At 35.1% G+C, this 15837-nt stretch overlaps 1 protein-coding gene and 1 long non-coding RNA gene across 4 annotated transcripts in view; one reads left to right on the forward strand and one right to left on the reverse strand.

The window, feature by feature from the left end:
* The window catches only part of LOC101083672 (ADP-ribosylation factor-like protein 5A), a 761586-nt gene that overhangs the window by 12597 nt on the left and 733152 nt on the right, over positions 1-15837 (forward strand). The gene's annotated exons all lie outside the window — the stretch shown is intronic.
* Positions 11258-15837, reverse strand: part of LOC123384516 — a 71718-nt gene continuing 67138 nt past the window's right edge. Inside the window, exons 5-6 of one of the 2 annotated variants that reach the window (XR_006595698.1) lie at positions 15084-15199; positions 11258-11405 (exon numbers count right to left, since the gene is read on the reverse strand). This is a non-coding gene — a long non-coding RNA (uncharacterized LOC123384516). Of the gene's footprint in view, positions 11406-12196; positions 12611-15083; positions 15200-15837 lie in introns of those variants that run through there. The other variant, XR_006595699.1, reaches the window with a different exon arrangement.

The raw sequence follows: 15837 nt of genomic DNA on the forward strand, positions 1-15837 counted from the left end.
CTCTTCTAGGATTTTTATTGTTTTAGATCTCACATGTAGGTCTTTAGTCCATTTTGAATTTATTTTTGTGTATGGTGTAAGAAAGTGGTCCAATTTCATTCTTTTGCTTGTTGGTCCAGTTTTTCTGGACCAACATTTGTTGAGAAGACTATCTTTTTTCCCAGTGAATATTCTTCCTTGCTTCATTGAAGATTAATTAATTGAGTATATAACTGCATTGTTTCTGGGTTTTCTATTCTGTTCCATTGATACATGTGTCTGTTTTTTGTGCCGGTACCATACTGTTTTGATTACTGTAGCTTTGTATTATAACTTGAAGTCCAAAATTGTGATACCTCCAGCAATGTTTTTCTTTTTTAAGGTTACTTTGGATTTTGGGTGTCTTTTGTGGTTCCATACAAATTTTAGGGTTGTTTGTGCTAGCACTGTGAAAAATCCTGTTGTTGTTTTCATAGGGATGGATGGCATTTCAGAGGGATGGATGTGTAGATTGCTTTGTGTAGTGTAGACATTTTAAAAATATTTGTTAAATATTAACGTGTTAACATATTTTTTTAAATATGACAGATGAGTGTCTTTCCATTTCTTCGAATTTTGTTGAATTTCTTTCATCAGTGTTTATAATTTTCAGAGTACAGGTCTTTTACCTCTTTGGTTAGGTTTATTCCTAGGTAGCTTATTGTTTTTGAATCACTTTTAAATGGGATTGATTCCTTAATTTCTCCTTCTGCTCTTTCATTATGGGTGTACAGAAATACAACAGATTTCTATACATTAATTTTGTATCCTGAGACGATACTGAATTCATTTATTGATATCAGCAATTTTTTGGTGGAGTCTTTTAGGTTTTCTGTATATGGTTTCATGGATTCTACAGATAGCTGAAGTTATACTTCTTCCTTGATGATTTTGATGCCTTTTATTTTTTTATGTCGTCTTACTGCTGTGGCTAGGATTTCTCAGTTTATGTTGAATAAAAGTGGTGAGAGTGAACATCTCTGTCTTGTTCCTGACTGTAGAGGAAAAGCTCTCAGTTTTTCCTCTGTTAAGGATGATACTATCTTTGTGTTTTTCATAGATGACCTTTATTATGTTGAAGTATGTTCCCTCTAAAACTAGTTTGTTGAGGGTTTTTATCATGAATGTATGTTGTACTTCATCAAATACTTTTTCTTTATCTATTGAAAAGATCATATGGTTCTTATCTTTTCTCTTATTGATCTGATGTATCATATTGATTGATTTGTGGATATTGAGCCACTGTTGTAACCCAGGAATAAATTCCACTTGACCATGAATGATTCTTTTAATGTATTGTTGAATTAACTTTGCTAATATTTTATTGCAAATTTTTTAGTGAAGTCTTTTTCTGGTTTTGGTATTAGGATAATACTGGAATCATAGAATGAATTTTGAAGTTTCCCTTCCTTTTTCCTGGGGGGGGGGGGTAGTTTGAGAAGGTATTAACTCTTATTTAAATGTTTGGTAGAATTTGTCTGTGAAGTCTTCTGGACCTGGACATTGTTTTTTTTTGGCGGGGGAAGGATTTTCTAATTACTGATTCAATTTATTTGCTGGTTAAGTGGCCTGTGCAAATTTTCTATTTCTTCCTGTTTCAGTTTTGGTAGGTTGTATGGTTCTAGCAACTTATACATTTCTTCCAGGCTGTCCAGTTTGTTGGCATATACTTTTTCGTAATATTCTGTAGTAATTGTATTTCTGTGGTGTTGGTTGTTATTTCTCCTCTCTTATTTGTGATTTTTATTTATTTGTATCCTTTTTTTTGTTGTTTTTGTTGATAAGTCTGGCTAGAGGTTTATCAACTGTATTGATATTTTCAAAGAACCATCTCTTGGTTTCACTGATCTGTTTTTTGTTTGTTTGTTTGTTTAGTTTCTGTATTATTCATTTCTGCTCTAATCTTGAGTATTTCTTTCCTTCCTTCTGCTGGTTTTAGGTTTTTTTTGTTGTTCTTTTTCTAGGTCTTCTAAGCATAAGGTTAGTTTGTTTGAGATTTTCTTGCTTATTGAAATAGGCTTCTATTGCTACAAACTTCCCTCTTTGAACTGCTTTTTCTGAGTACCAAAGGTTTTGAACGATTGTGTTTTCATTTTCCTTTGTTTCCATATACTTTTTCCCCCTTCTTTTATTTCCTGGCTGACCCATTCATTGTTTAGTACCATTTTATTTAACTTCTATGTATTGTAGTCTTTACATAATTTTTTCTTGTGGTTGACTCCTAGTTTCATAATGTTGTGATCAGAAGATGCATAGAATGATTTTGATCTTTTGGAATTCATTGAGGCTTTTTTGGTGACCTAATATGAGAAGCTACAGTCTTTTTGTAATGTAATGTGAAATATTTCTGCCATCTTCTGTTTATTAGAAACCATTCACTAGGTTTACTCCATAAACAAGAAGAAAGGGTTACACAAGGACATAAATACCAGGTGACAGGGACCAGCAGGAACCATTTTAGAAGCTGCTTTACACACATTTATTCCATTGCTTCTGACTTTTGCATGGCATTCCATAGTATGCACTTGCCACATTTCTTTTATCTGTTTTTATATCAGTGATCTGCTTTATCTCTAATTCCTAATTACACAAACAAGAATGACTTGATGAACTTATGTAGATGTCCTTTTACAGTTCAGAGGTCCTCTTCATATATATCCAGAACTGAAAGTGATGAACCATAGACAAATGTATTTAGAAGAAAAACTTGTGTGGAGTCAATGCAAAATGCAACGTTATTTGTAAAGGAAATGCAACCAGGAAAAATTAATGAGTGCACGTAGAGATAATCATGGTCAACATAAGAAATAAATGAACAGTAACCTTCAAAGGCGATGACAACAAGAGCAAATGAAATGGCTTCCTAGATCTTAAAATTTTTAAGAAATCTGAAGATGAAAACTTCAATTCTATAACCCATAATCAACCAACCTATCCCAAAATGCATCCATTCAACAAATAGCTATTATCACATAGCAAGAGCCATACTGTGACTTAAGAGAGCTGGTTACTTGACTCCCATCTTTCTGTTGCTCTTCTCTTGCTAACCTTTCTCATCTCTGGGTTTTACCTTTCCTCTCCTCTCTTTCAGAAATACACAATTCACTTAAGTTCACATGTGCAGGTTGGTGAAATGACCAAATGCACATATCTGCCAACGGTGGGAAAAGGTCATGCATCAACCTCAATTAAGATTACCAAAATAATGTTTTATTCCAGGTACTTAGTTAGTGACTGTGTGACACTAAATGCAAAATGAATTGAGCTACCAGGGATAGGAAGTTCTTTGTTTTACAAATGATATTAAATATATTTAGATATATGAAAAAAATAAGGCTAGAGTAAAGGTTTGAATTTGCACAGTTCTTCACATTAAATAAATAAACTATTATACTTCTCTGTAGAAATTTATGAAAAACGTCTTAACAAGGAAAGCTGTAAAATTTGGAAACATCCGTAAATATATATTTAATAAAAATGTTTGCATTTTCTGTTTTTTTTCTATTTTTTTAAATTTGTATTTGTATTTGTTTGTTTGTTTGTTTGTTTTGTCTTGGAAAACAGATGTGTATTCAAGTAAAGGTCTGTGCATTCTTTCTGGGTCAGTCCTAACAAAATCATAGAGGACCACTTTTTTAATGCACGTTGGGTATTTGGCAAATAAGAGAGAAATGATTAGCCTAGCTAAACGTATTATTTTTCAATTATTGCATTTAGAAATCTGAGACTTGACTCGCGGGAATTAAAAAATATTTAATTAAATACTTATAGGAGGTATTTGATTGAAACATTTCAATTAAGGATATTTTCATCTGTGATCATGATAGTCTCATTATTAACTGTTAAGACCACTCAAAAAAAAAAAAGTTGTGTCTTCTTCTTTACACATTTTTCGTTGACCTAAGTAAAAACACTTTGGGAGTATGCATTTGCAGAGAATTAGTAATATTATCCAAGACTCTATGTACTAATCTCAGGGCTTGATTGTACATAAATGTGACATAGAAGAAACCATATAAGGAAAGAAAAAACATAGATAGTCCTTGGTGGACCAAACCTTCTCATATTCAGAACTAATTTTGAGCTAACTGTAGATATGCTGAAATTCCCAATTACATCATTAATAACACCAGGAAAAGTTGTAAAGTGCTTTACTGCAGTAGGATTAATATTACAGAAAACATCAATTTTCTTAGCTAAAAGGAATCTTAGAATCTCTAGTTTTTCTGTTCAGTGAAATTAATGAAATCTTGTCTTCTACAATGATTAAAAGTAGAATGCTTTTAATATCAATTTTAATATATACATATATAGAGGCTGGCAGCTAGATGAACTCAATGACTATGTGAGATTAATTTCATGCTCTGTAGTCATTAATTATCAACTGGTAAAACAATAAAATGTGACATATTGATGATGCCATCACACATAAAAAGCATTTTCCATTTTGGACACATTTGAAATGTATACTTTTGATTGCAACAGAATGCTTGAGTTAATGGAAATATCTCTGTATATGATTATACAAATGATTTTGCCTTTACAAGACAAATTACATACCATAGGCACATATAATTGTTTTGATTTTCTATTTCCACCTTGAACCAGTTAAGTCAATTTCATTAGTGCTATTTAAAGATTGAATCTTCCCACCTCTGAGGTCTTTGTTAAATGGTGAAGAGATATTTCTTGCATGTCTGCATACTTTAGCTACAACAAGCCAACTTGCACATCATTTTATTTACTAAGCCATTCAATTGTTTACTGAATTATTAATTCATTCTTTTGGTTATCACTTATTTTTCAACTTCTTTCTCAGATGATTCCTTTATTATATAGAAAACGTGCAAAACTACTTTTTATGTACACATTTCTGTTTATATTCTTCAATTTAATTTTCTGTCTGTATTCATATGCATATATGTACTAATCTCCTTATAATTCCCCTTTATGAGCTCTCTTGATCGGGAGAGTTTAACTCTTTAATGAGTCTAGGATAAAATCTTTAAACTGTTGTTTACTCCCTTTTATGTCCTTATTTCAAATTCCTTTTTCCATCCTCTTCCAACTACTTTTGCATATACACTCGGTTCTAAGACTTGTTCACAGTTTCAGATTGTATTAGATTCCATGTTCTAAGGATATTGTTATACACTAATGTCATATTATAATTTTGTTCTGTGAAAAAAAGAGATGGTTTAATACAAAGTATTCTGTACTTGGTTTTAGACTATAGTTTAATATGTCCCAGTTAATATGTATTCAATACTTCAGTACAAAACACTATTGGGATGTTCGATATTAGAGTTGTCAACTAAAAAAACGTATCTTTTAATGAGGCGTTAGCAGTAAACACAAAGATTACAAAATGTAGCAAGTAAGTTACTACCATGAGAGAAATTAAAATGTAATCAGATTTAAAAGAGAGACAAATTGTGTCCAATTGTAGCATTTGGAAAGGGCTCCATGGTCTAGGTAACACCAGATAGGTTTTGGGGAATTGTGGGTGATAGAGATGGTGAAAGAGAATTCAAAATGACTACAACCCAAATTTTAAACTTGCATATAAAACAATGCATATGCATTTACAAAGAGAAAGATAATTATTGAAAATTTATTAGGTGATCAGAACTATTTGAATGTTCAAATTTGCCTGGAACATAAGCTAATTTACAATCCAGTGTATCTGCCAATAATTTGCATTCAGTAAGTCTTCATGATGCAAAGACAGAAGAGAAAACATCAAGTTATTGAATAAGATCTTAAAGTTCAAACTTATTTTCAAGCTGTTAACAGGCATTGAGGTGGCAGTAATGTTTATGTTTGGTTGTAGGTAAAATACAAAGGAAATAACTTTAGAATCTTTAGTGGCTTCAGATTATACTATAATAAAATGTCCAATTTTATTGGCAAATGTAATTTTACTATTAATAGTTGTTCACACCATCATATTATTAAAGCAGAACTTAGGCTGAATCCAAATAGAGGTTTCAGATTCTATTCTCTGGAGCTTCATTTATGAGTATGATGCATGCCATTAAATGTTGGCAATACAGGGACACCCGGGTGGGCAGTTGACTAGGCGTCCAACTTCGGCTCAGGTCATAATCTCATGGTTCTTGAGTTTGAGCCCCACATCGCGCTCTGTACTGACAGTGCCAAGACTGCTTGGGATTCTCTCTCTCCCTCTCTCTGCCCCTCCCCCACTGTCTCTCTTTCTAAATAAATAAATAAACTTTAAAAAGTTTTGATTATACAGAATCACGGAATGCTATTATATTTTGTAAAAGCTGCTTAAAAGTTGAGTCTGTGTGTGTGGTGTGCTATGTTTATACATATATGTGTGTATGTATACACGTGTACTTAATGATAGGACAAAATGCCATCCTGACTGAAGTAAATATTTTGAAGGGCAATATAACATAATAGAAAAGATACATGGTATCACCTTACTGATCTTGTCAGCTCATCTCTAAATTTTCCCCCTCTCTTCTGGAGTGGTCTGCACTAATAGCATAATTATTCAACAAGTTCCTTTTTATTACAAGGTATTTTCATGGTGTTTTCTAAATTTATAAAAAAAAATTTATTAATTAAATTCTATTCTTCTAATCTGAAGTTATTTTTATATGACCACCCTTATTAGGCATAAGTTTTCAGTGAACTTCATCTTCGCAGAAATTGTCATAGATGCACATTAACATTTATATGATTGATAAATTAATGTTTGTAAGCTCTACTAAATGTCTCTGAAGACAAGGATCAATCTATCGAGTATTTGGCAGAGAGTAAGTGCTTGACAAATATTTGTCAAAAAATGAAAAAGTAAATGAATACAGATTGTGAAAAATTCACAAAAGGCAAAAATACATTTAAAATGAACATTTGGGGTACCTGGGTATCTCAACTGGTTAAGCATCCCACTCTTGATTCAGTTTAGGTCATAATCTCACGGTTCATGAATTAGATCCCATGTCAGGCTCTGAGCTGACAGTGCAGAGTGTGCTTAGGATTATCTCTCCCTCCCTCTCTCTCTTAACTACCCCTCCCCTGCTCGCTTGCTCTCTCTCTCTCTCTCTCTCTCTCTCTCAAAATAAATAAATAAGCCTAAGAAAATAAATAAAATGAACTGTGATGGAATATCAAAGTGATGAGTAGAGGAAAAAAACAATCACATGGAATACTTACTTTAGTAATATTCATAGTTTTTAATTTTTTTTTACATTTATTTTGAGATATAAAGACAGAGCACAAGTGGGGGGAGGGACAGAGAGAGAATGAAACACAGAATCTGAAGCAGGCTCCAGGCTCTGAGCTTTCAGCACAGAGCACGACATGGGGCTCAAACTCACAAACCGTGAGATCATGACTTGAGCCAAAGTCGGACTCTTAACCGACTGAGCCACCCAGGTGCCCCAATATTCATAGTTTTAATCAATATATTTTCAACTTATATCCTTTCAACTAATGGTTTCTACTTTCTGCTTTTTAATATATTGGACATCTTTAAATAGTAAGAAGGAATATCTAGGAAATTTATTTAATTAACAATGTTTAAGTCAGGGAGGAATACGCATGGACCTTGGTGACTGAACATGTTAATAATGAAATATGATGGTTGTTTTAATTATCAGCTAATTTTAGGATTCAGTGATTCCAAAAAAATAGAAAGTATGTATTCTTTTTGCTCATTCTTTCATATTTCATACTCGAGGCTCTCCCTTTCAAGTGTCCTGTCATAAAAATGCCTGTCTATAGGTGATATAAGTGCAACGCAGGTACAGAGTTGTCCATGCCCTGGTGACTCAAATGTGCCCATCTGTCTTTGACCATCATCAAGGCTGACAAACCCCAGTGCCATCACAGTTGTGCCCCAGTGCCCCTTGTCCCAACATCTTGGAAATTACAAATCCAGAATGATAAGTTGCCTCCAACAACACTAGAAAGTAGCATTCCTAAAAGAGCAAGCAGCACAGGGTTCCATAAAGCTATGTTTGCTTCTTGATTAATGCCACTCATCACTAAATTCTAAGCCCCCACAGTACAGATTTCAAGCCCAGAATATGTCTTACATTTCTACATTCGTACACTCTCACCAATGTAGAACAGAGGTTCAGTAAGTACAGGGCTGAAAGTGGCCTGCAATCAGAGACCCATGCCATGGATCTTTTCTTTTCTTTCTTTAATTTTTCTATATTGTCCCACCATTTCTCATCTTGAAAAAATAGCCTTGCCATTCTCCTTTCTAATTAAATTAATTATACCTTGGAGTCTTTTTCAGCGTTTCAGCTGCATTTTTAGTAATTCTTTGTATGACTTCAACACAGGTTTCCTCCTTCTAGCACAGATTTTTTTTAAGAAGTTAGGTATTGTGGCATCAGATATGGAGATAAAACCTGACAACAACCTTCCATTTATAATCAGACAATATTCACAGGCTTTCATTATTAAAAACATGCTTGTTTCAATGGATGTTCAGAATTATTCAAAAAGGAAAAGTAGAGAAATGGGGAATAAATTTTTATTTAAAATATAAGAACAGAATGTCATTATTAAAAATTCAGAACTGTGGAGATAAAATTTGCAGAGAGCTTTTGGGAATTATAGAACCTCATTATTCCTATATGGTATGCTAAACTTGAAGATACCTAATTCATACCTAGATGAACATTGCCAGCTAAACTTAATGTTCTGTAAGCATGGATTAATAATTTGTGTTTCCCTCCTGGAATCCCATTTTGTACCCCAAAATTGCGAGCTATAAATGTTATGGGAAATGCTTAATAATCATATATAATAGCTATTGTAGATGCACAAGGCAGAGTAGCAAATGGGGAGATTTGGGCTTCACTGGGCAATGAAGAGAGCAAATCAGCCTAAATAGTGTTGAGTGAAGATACGAAGGGCCACATGACTGACCCTTGAATATGAATATGAAAATGAGTATGAATATAAACAAACATAAACATCAATATAAATATATATGTAAATATCAGTGGGCCATCAATGTACCAATTTTTTCTGTATGGTTGTTGTACAGACTATGTAGATTCATAAAGCTTCTTGAGATAACAAGATATATTTATATGAATATTTTGAGCAATTTCAATTTCTAGTCATAGAATTTTAACATAAACAATGCTTGTAATTGAAAATTCTTTCCTTGGGTCACCTGGGTGGCTCAGTTGGTTAAGTGCCCTACTTCGGCTGAGGTCATCATCTCATGGCTCGTGAGTTCGAGCCTCGCGTCAGGCTCTGTGCTGACAGCTCAGTCTGGAGCCTGCTTCAGATTCTGTGTCTCCCTCTCTCTCTGCCCCTCCCTTGCTCATGTTCTCTCTCTCACTCTCTCTCTCCTGTCTCTCGCTCTTGCTCTCTCAAGAATAAACAAACATTAAAAAAATAAAAAAGAAAATTATTTCCAGGGTAAATACTACTTCCCACCACCCACCTTGTTTTTCGCACTACTCATTATCTCCTTATTATGTCTTGAGTCTGGCTTTTTCTCCCACTATTGAAATAGTTTTTCAGAACTCAACAATATCTCCTAATTGTCTAAATTTTCTCCATAATTATTTTTCCTTAATTCTCTTCATCATTTGGTAAATTGCTCAGTCAGCCACATACTTGTTGAAATTTCCAGCTTCCTTTGTTACATTTCTATAGTATTGCAGTGTGGTTGGATATTTTCTTTCTCTAAGTGTCCCTTTTCTGATTTACTTCCATTTGTTCCTATTTTTTTCCAAAACAGTGCATCACTGAGGATTATTGCCCAGGGATCAGTGCTCTAATCTCCATGCTTCTTTTTATCATTCTTGCTTCAAACATCCATGCTTCCAAATTTTATCTGAATTTGACTTACATTTAAATCTATTTTTTTGACACTGCTTTTCTATTGTTCTAGGGATGAGTAACCACTTACACTTCACATCTTTAACATATGTGGCATGTGGTTATCTTTAATGCAACTTAACCAAAACTGAGCAGTAACCATTTTCCTCTTAAATCCCATACCTAGTGATTTAAAATTATTTCTTTGTTAATAATTATCCAGACTTCAAATTATGAATCTATTTCTGTCTGTTTACTCATAAAAAGTCCTAAAATTTAATCACAAGCCGCCAATGTGATTTCTCATATCAGCTCCTATTATTGTGTGTTTACTTTATTACCTAATATCAAATACTGTAAAACATTCTTGCTACCCTATGCCATACTATAACTGCTTTTATTCCTTATATTTCAACATACCCTTTTACTAGAAAACAAAGCAAAACAAAACAAAAACGCCTATAGTAAGATTCAGTACTCTTGCACAGTAAGTAAGATCCTAGGTAGTCTTTCTAAATATTCTCTGTATTAATCGATTTCATCTATTCCTATGTATATTTCTTAATTCCAGGAGACATGCATTGCTTCATGTTGTTGTGTAAATGACATTGTAAAAAATATCCAAATGTTTTATAGAACAGTTATTAATTACATAGATGAAAAATTTCTCATCACATTGGAGAAAGCAGAGACATCTTAATCAAGTGACTCAATTCAACATCATCTATAATGTGTATAAATGACATCATCTGTACCCTGATATAAATCAGCTGAGAAGGAAAAAGCATAATCTATATAATATCACTACCAAAGTATTCAGTCTGAATCTAATCATGAGAAATCATGGGAATCTAATTAGAGTGATTCAAATTGAGGGACTTCTATAAGCCATCTGGCTTTATCTCTTTGAAAATGTCAGTGTAATAAAAACTGAAAAAAAAGAAATAACTAAAATAGGGCAAACTCCTAGATTAATAAATAAAAAAAGGGACATGACAACTAAATGAAATAATTAAATCTTAATTAGATCCTGATTTAAAAAAAAACTAGCTAGGAAGAACTTTATTCAGATTTGTCTTTGTCTGACTAATTTCATTTAGCATAATATTCTCTGTGTCCACCATGATATCACAAGTGGTAAGATTTCATTTCTTTGTGTCTCAATAATAATCCAGTGTGTGTGTGTGCAAGCCACATCCATTCATCTATTGATGGACATTTGAGTTGCTTCCATTTCTTGGCTATTTTAAATAATGCTGAGATAAACATAGGGGTACAGATATCTTTTCAAATTAGTGTATTTTCATTTTCTTTGGGTAAATTCCCAGTACTGGAATTATTGGATCATATGGCATTTTTATTTTTAATTTTTTGGAGAAACTTCATATTATTTTCTACAAAGGTTGTGCCAATTTACTTTCCCACCAACAATGCACAAAGATTCCCTTTTCTCTCCATCTTCCTCAACGCTTGTTACTTCTTGTCTTTTTGATGCCAGCCATTTTGACTGGTATTAGATGATATCTCATTGTGGTTTTGATTTCATTTTTGTGTGGAATCTAAAAATCAAAACAAACGAACAAAGACTTTTTTAAAGTATTATTTTAATTGAAGTATAATAAACATACAGTGTTATTAATTTCAAGTGTACTACAATCTCTTAAATAGAACAAACTGGTAGTTGCCAGAGGGGAGATGGGGGTGGATGGGTGAAATAGATGAAAAGGCTTATTAGGAGGTGCAAACTTGCTGTTCTAAAATAAATGTCAATTAAAAGAATTATATATCTATCTATAGAGATGGAGACAAAGACAGAGATAGAGATGGATATAAAGGGTGCCTGGGTGGCTCAGTCAGTTAAGCCTCCAACTTAGGCTCAGGTCATGATCTAGCGGTTTGTGGGTTTGAGCTCGACATTGGGCTCTGTGCTGACAGCTCAGAGCCTGGAGAGAGCCTGCATTGGATCTCCCCGTCTCTCTGCCCCTCCCTCCTTTCACACTCTCTCTCCAGTTCTCAAAAATAAACATTAAAAAAATTAAAAAAAAAAGTAAGTCAAGGTGATGAAAAGCAGAGTGTAGGGAATACAGTTAATAATATTGTAGTAACATGGGATGGTGATAGATGGTGAGTTTCCACTTGCTGTGATGAGCACTGAATAATGCATAAAATTATCAATCACTGTGTTGTCTACCTGAATCTAATATAACCATGTGTATCAGCTATACTTCAAAAAAAAAAAAAAAGAAAGAAAGAAATAGCCAAATGATAGATGGGGGGAAAAAGGAAGGAAGAAAGGGAGGAGAGAGGGAAAGAAAGAGTAAAGATACAAAGAAAGGAGACAAAAAGGTAAAAAAAAAAATAACTTTATTGAAGAAATTTATGCTATTTAAATATGGCTACAAATTTATTCAAAGAGGTAAGATTTTTCTCAGTCTCTTCTCTGGAATCCCTCAGTCTAGTTCCTCTTGACTCTCATGCTTTAAATGGTAATTTTTTGTAGCATTTTATTGTGTGTTAACAGTTCTTCACAATTTGATAATCTTTCTTAACAACTATCTTCAGTAGGTGGTGTCAATCCAGAAATAAGGATTTATATTCTGCAACTATAACAAGGTAGATGTGACATGGCAACAGTCTTTTCTCTTCCCAAGAACACAAGCATTGTTGACTCCTGGCAAAGAGCCTCCTCGTGTGGTAGTAGCAGAGCACTTTATACTTGCCAGAGAACTTTTGTATGTTATCTTATTTCAGCCGGGCTACATACCTGTGAATTTGACAGGACAGGGCTTATTATCATTATCTTACACAGAGTAAGAAGGGAATCAATAGCTTTTATAAATGTTACATTCTTCTCTGATTAAAAAATAATCAGTGCTATAAAAATTCAAATAATATAGAATTATATAATGTAGAAAAATTTTAAATTCTTTGAAGTCCACTTGAAGGATAACCCTCAGTGAAGATAACCATGCCTAAATGAACGTTTCTTCAATAATTTTAGTAAATTTACTTTACATTATTAATGTTTTTCTTTTTTTTCTTTTTTTTTTAATTTATTTTAATGTTTATTTATTTTTGAGACAGAGAGAGACAGAGCATGAATGCGGGAGGGTCAGAGAGAGAGAGGGAGACACAGAATCTGAAACAGGCTCCAGGCTCTGAACTGTCAGCACAGAGCCCGACACGGGGCTCGAACTCACAGACCGTGAGATCATGACCTGAGCCGAAGTCAGATGCTTAACCGACCAAGCTACCCAGGCGCCCCTAATGTTTTTCTTTAAAAATATTTTTAAATATTTGTTTATTTTTGAGAGAGAGAGAGAGAGGGAGAGAGAGAGAGAGACAGACAGACAGACAGACAGACAGCATGCTTGTGGGGGAGGGGCAGAGAGAGAGGGAGGCAAAGAATCTGAAGCAAGCTTCAGGCTCTGAGCTGTCAGCACAGAGCCTGACACGGGTTTCGAACTCACGGACCCAAGATCATGAGCTGAGCTGAAGTCAGACACTGAACCAACTGAGCAATCCAGGCACCCTGTTTTTTTTTTCTTTTTTCTTTTAAACAAAATTTTGGTTATTTTATGAATGTTGGAGTTTATTGTGTTCTTTATCTCTTAGAAATGTATCCTGGGTATCTATTCATGTCATGACATACAGAGCTAAAATTCTTTTTTAAAATGTTTTTAACGTTTATTTTTGAGAGAAAAAGAGAAAAAGAGAGAGAAACACAGACAGAGGGCAACACAGAATGGGAGGCAGGTTCCAGGCCCTGAGCTGTCAGCACAGAGCCCGACATGGGTCTGTAACAAACTGCAAGATCATGACCTGAGCCTAAGTTGAATGCTTAACTGACTGAGCCACCCAGGTGCCCCTAGAGCTAAAATTATTTTTAATTATGAGTCACATATTCAATATGGATGGGTATTTCGGGTCTCTGAGCCACCCAGGCACCCCGAGCAATTTTTAATTATGCAGGAACAATAGAGTATTATCATTTAGAGTCACCATGTCATACTTTAGAACTTCAGACCTGATTTATTTTATAACTTAAAGTTAGTACCCTTTTACCATCTACTCATTTCCCTTACCTTTCCATGCCTGGAAAACACCATTCTGTTCTGTTTCTGAGTTATCAGTACTGCTTTATTTATTTATTATATTTTATATATAATTAATACCATGTGGTATTTGTCTTCCTCTGGCTTATATCACTTTGAATAATGTCCTCCAAGTTCACCCATGGTGTTGCAAAGGCTAGCATTTCCTTCATTTTTAAGGCTGAAAATGTGTGTGTGTGTGTGTGTGTGTGTGTGTGGGTGTGTGTGTGTGTGTGTGTTGGGGGGTGGGTGGTGTATCACATCTTCTTCACTCATCTGTTGATGGCCTCTTAGGTTGTTTTCATATCTTGGCTGTTATGACTAATGCTTCAGTCAGCATGGGAGCACCATATTTAGTACAAGCTGTTAATTGTGTTTCCCTGTAGGTGAGGAGATGGAATACCTGTTTATGGCTCCAGGGGGAAGATTGCAGTCAGCACCTAGATGCATACTGATTAGGTGCTGAATTCTCAGGCATTTACAAACTGCTTAGTTTGCTGTAGTCCTAGGGGACTTGTGGATCTAAGTCATGAGCTGTCATAGCTGTGTGACTTGGGTACCATGCTTTGAGTGACAACCATAAAAATTGGAGTGCTAGGTATGTGCACAAGTTCCTTCCAGGGAAGTACTGTCAACTTGAATTTATTGTTGGAATGAGCTGGAGGGAAAAGGTGGAGAAGTGCCCACCAGCTTCCCTGGGCTCCAGGGAGGATCACAGCCAGCCCCTAAAAGCATGTTAATCAGAAGCAAGTATGCAATCAAACTCCTTCAATGGAAAGACTTGGGGATGGGTGTTTTCCCTGCTTCCTCTCTGCTGATGCATGGGGGATAGTCATAGTGAATGCTCATATGCCCATTTAAGAACTGCTTCTTTGTTTGCTCTAGTCCTGTGGGACTTGTGTCTTATTGGCTTTTAGAGCTAGGTGTTTAGGGTGATTGTCCCTTGGGTCGCCTTAAAAGTTGTGCTGCTAGATGTCCAGTCCAAACCCTTTGATCCTAAGGGAGAAGCTGAAACTTACTGGTTTTCTTTTGGTTATACGGCAATGTGCCAGGGGTGAAGTTTATGGTGAGAGCGTGTCTCAGCCTTTCCTACCTGTTTCGATGTGGTTATTTTCTTTCACTCAGTCTGTAAGAGTCACTCACCTGGTTTCTGGATTTCTCTCAGAGGGGGTTGCTGTATGTGTTGGTGTAAATTTGGTGCATTTGTGGGAGCAGGGGAGTTCAGGAGCCACCTACTTCATCATCCAGGTCCCTCCACTCTGTAAAGAGTAAATTTTATATAGGTTACTCCCCTATATACAGGACATTCATAGTTTCACTATTACTTATATAATAGAGTCCTAACCTAGTTAGCTTTACAAAACTATTTGTTAGCTTTCTCTGACTCACCTTTATAACCTCCCCTCTGTCATTTTCTAATACTCTCTGCTCAAATAAAATGGAACTGTTGTCATTCTTTCAGTTCCCCGTGATTCTGCACATACACTTCCTTGGCTGGTATACCGATTCCCTCTTCAGAAATTATCACTACCACCTGCAAGGTCCCTGTCATATATTACCTATTCTGTGAAGCTTACCCTGATAAGACTGTTGGAATGGCACTTTCTTCCATGTTTCAGTAACCTGTGTCCTTAGTGCATTATGGTTCTGACATACCACAATCTTGTTTTATCAGATAATTGGGTTTGCATGATGATCCTTTACATACTAGATATTAATTTTGAAACAGTGACTGATGGGGCGCCTGGGTGGCGCAGTCGGTTAAGCGTCCGACTTCAGCCAGGTCACGATCTCGCAGTCCGTGAGTTCGAGCCCCGCGTCGGGCTCTGGGCTGATGGCTCAGAGCCTGGAGCCTGTTTCCGATTCTTTGTCTCCCTCTCTCTCTGCCCCTCCCCTG

This window comes from Felis catus, chromosome A3, assembly GCF_018350175.1.
Source record: "Felis catus isolate Fca126 chromosome A3, F.catus_Fca126_mat1.0, whole genome shotgun sequence".
NCBI lineage: Eukaryota > Metazoa > Chordata > Mammalia > Carnivora > Felidae > Felis > Felis catus.